At 39.4% G+C, this 3776-nt stretch overlaps 1 pseudogene; it reads right to left on the bottom strand.

The window, feature by feature from the left end:
- Positions 1–908: 908 nt before the first annotated feature.
- LOC110129240 (small ribosomal subunit protein uS11-like) lies at positions 909–1389 on the bottom strand (annotated as a pseudogene).
- Between the last annotated feature and the right edge of the window lie 2387 nt (positions 1390–3776).

Below are 3776 nucleotides of genomic sequence, written 5' to 3'. Positions count from 1 at the left end.
CCCAGTATATTCCAGCCTTATTCCCAAGCCAATGCACATAACCTACCTCCTTCTTCCTGGTGCCTAAATAGTGTTCTTCAGTGTGGAACGCCAATAAAGTTGTTTTTCTTCCAGTTTTATTGACATACAATTAACATACAGCACTGTATAAATTTAAGGTGAGGCAGCACAATGATTTGACTTTCATACATATGAAATGATTATCACAATAAACTTAGTGATCATAAGGGCAACAATAGTAGAGAAATAGAAAAAAATAATATTTTTCATACGATGAGAACTCTTGGGATTTACTCTCTAAACTCTTATATAAATTAAAGCAGTGTTAATGACATTTATTACATCCCTAGTACATTACATCTCTAGTACTTTATAACTGAAAGTGTGTACCTTTTGACTATCTTCATCCCATCCTTCCTTCCCATACCTCTGCCTCTGGTAACTATAATAAAGTTCTTAACTCTACTGTTAGATTTAGATTGTCTAGATGGACAACTATCACAAATATTATCAACATTCAGCAATAAGCTTTCCTTGTTTTGCAAATCTGTGCCATTATGTCAGTGTACCAGATTCTTAGAAATGGCCTTGCTCAATCAGAGGACATTGCATTTAAAATTTTGTTTATAAGGTCAAAGCACCTTCCAAAAATTTGTACCAATATACCATCCAACAAACACAGATGCTAGTATTCTAGTAGTGGGACCTTCCTATTTGGTTCTCCACTTTCACAAAGCTAATGCATGTTCAATCATTCATCAACAACAATTGCCTTTGTTTTGACTGACCTTGCAGTTTAAGTCTCACGGGTGTGGCAAAAGGCCAAATTTTAAGTGGTCAGTTGATGAAGTTTCTGTAACCTAGTCTTTTTTTTTTTTTTTTTTTAGCTTACATCATGGCAATTTATCAGAGAATAATAATAATTTGAGGAGTCCTGTTCACAGATGGCAATCACAGCAACGCCTCTGGTGAGTACTGTCAGAAGGGATGGGTGTGACATCCTCAATCTGCCCAGTCTTCATTCCTGAGCAAGCAGGCTTCTGAGGGCTGGTTGAGACCCCTGTCCAGGAGTCTTGGTCCTATTTCCTCCTGTGGCCTGGAGCTTGATGTGGACGGCAATGATGCCCAGCTCCTTGACCTCTGGGCTACATCCTGGGCAGCCAACATAGCAGCATATGGAGATGATTCATCTCAGTCGGTCTTCACCTTCATCCCACCAGTTACACAGTAGATGGTTTCCTTGCCAGAAGGATCAATGACATGGACAAAAGTGTCATTACATACCATATACATTTTCTCTTCAGCCACCTGAGGGCCGAACCTGAAGGAGAAAATGGCCTGTTCTTCCTTCTTTTCATTCCCCTTGTGAAGTATCATTTCTACACATCTTTTCCAGACTCTGCCATCAGAAAGCTGTAACCTATTCTTTAAACATTATCTTTCAGGCTTAAATGTCTTTTATTTTACTGTTTTGAAAATAAAAACAGGCAAAGATGTTCATCAAACTTTCACAAATGACTTTATTTCAATGCTTAAGTCCTGCCACAAATCATTATTTATAGATCATGCCATTGGTTTGAGGGCAACATATGATGCATGAAAAACACCATCATTCTCTTTTACAACTATCTGTTTCAGCACAAAATCACCAAAAGACAATAGCTTGGTTGTCAGTAACACTATGTATTGATTTTTTAGTTATTTAACTCACATGGGGTACAGTTTTAGCAGGATAATACGCTCTCCAAGCCTCTTATTTCACTACATATTCAAGGGTTTGGATCCCCCATCTTGGACACTTCAAATTTCAACTCTGGAACCCCAAATCTAGGGCTTTCTGATTTACATCACACAGGTGTGGCAGCAGCCTCGGGGATCGTCAGAAACCTAAGTCTCTGCTACATTCTTTAAAAACTGCAAAATTTCTACATTCACTGTGTGTTTAGTTATAAAACACTCTACGGTGACTTATATAAAGGACATTCCTTAATAGCATTTGCTGTTGTCATCAAAGAAATGCTCTGTTTGAGTCACAGAGAGATGGTCAGTTTAGGGAGGAGAGGACACTGGTGTATAGAGGCGACCATGCTTCTAGGCTGAAGCCTCCTAGTCTGAGAGCCTGTTTCAGCATCAAGGAGAAACGTCTGGCTTCTCCATCCCTCCAGAAAAAGCTCAGTCAGTGAGAAACCAGTCTTCTGTGAGATCATGGTGTGCTGCTCTCCGAGGGGCTCAGGGAGGGCGGCTAACCACCTGGGTTTGCCTGAACTGTCCCAATTTTAGCACTGAAGGTCCTATATCCTGGAAAACCCCTTAGTCCATGGAAAACTCATAGAATTGGTCACTTTAGCAGTGCTTCAGGCTCAATACGCCTATTACCTTGTCACTTCGTAGAAATGACAATATGGTTATTAAAAATTGTGGTACATTTTAATATTTACTTATAACTTTTTTCAAAAGTTTTATTGGAGTATAGTTGATTTACAGTGTGGTATTAGGTTATGCAGAGAAGGCAACGGCACCCCACTCCAGTACTCTTGCCTGGAAAATCCCATGGACGGAGGAGCTTGGTAGGCTGCAGTCCATGGGGTTGCTAAGAGTCGGACACGACTGAGCGACTTCACTTTCACTTTTCACTTTCATGCATTGGAGAAGGAAATGGCAGCCCACTCCAGTGTTCTTGCCTGGAGAATCCCAGGGACAGGAGCCTGGTGGGCTGCCGTCTATGGGGTCGCACAGAGTTCGACACAACTGACGAGACTTAGCAGCAGCAGCATTAGGTTATGCTTTGGGTAGTACGCCTATTTTAAGTACCTCAAATGTACAATCCATTATGCCTGTGCTAATCACAAGAAAATTTCAGATTTTTAAACAAAATTAATGTACATGTAGCAGTCCAGTAATGACACAAGTCAAAAATTGTAAGGTGAATATCTTCCTTCCTTCTTGCTGGTCTATCTCTGTGGCCACAAGTGTAGCCTCATATAGATGGCACATCTAAATGTAAAACTCTCTGTGAATATGAGGTCTGGGCCATGATAGGCTGGCTGATGGGTAAGGGTGGGAGTGAGTCAGTGGTTATCTCACCATTAAAGTCACAAAATGCAAGTAACTTGGGAGGGTGAATTACCAAGAGCAAAAGAAACAGGCAACAGGAAAACATTGAAGAGAATTTTAAAATAATAAAACTGACTAAAAGCTGATCTGCTTTTTGTAATCACTACTTCTGACAATTCTAAAAAATGTCAATGATAAAATACTCTTCTCCATGGGGAGAGAAGCCTTGGGAGCTTGGGATTACCAGATTCAAACTATTATATTAATATCTAGGATGGATAAACAACAAGTTCCTACAGTATAGCACAGGGAACTATATTTAGTATCCTGTGATAAACTAATGGAAAAGAATCTGGATTATATATATATAGTGGTGGTGATGGTGGTTTATTCACCAAGTTATATCTGACTTGCAACCCCATGGACTGTAGTCTGTCAGGCTCCTCTGTCCATGGGATTTCCCAGTCAAGAATATTGGAGTGGATTGCCATTTCTTCTCCAGGGATCTTGCTGACCCAAGAAGACTATATTTATATATTTATACTTATATATGCTTCAGATATATATATATATGACTCAGATATTTATCTGAGTCACTTTACTGTATAGCAGAAATGAACACAACATTGTAAATCAACTATACTTCAATAAATTTTTATTTTAAATACTCTTCCCTCCCCCCCCAAAAAAATGTTATTGGTCTACATTCTAAACAGTAGTAG

This window comes from Odocoileus virginianus, chromosome 6, assembly GCF_023699985.2.
Source record: "Odocoileus virginianus isolate 20LAN1187 ecotype Illinois chromosome 6, Ovbor_1.2, whole genome shotgun sequence".
NCBI lineage: Eukaryota > Metazoa > Chordata > Mammalia > Artiodactyla > Cervidae > Odocoileus > Odocoileus virginianus.
The sequence above is the reverse complement of the archived record's forward strand: the minus strand, read 5'-3'. Positions and strand labels throughout refer to the sequence as shown.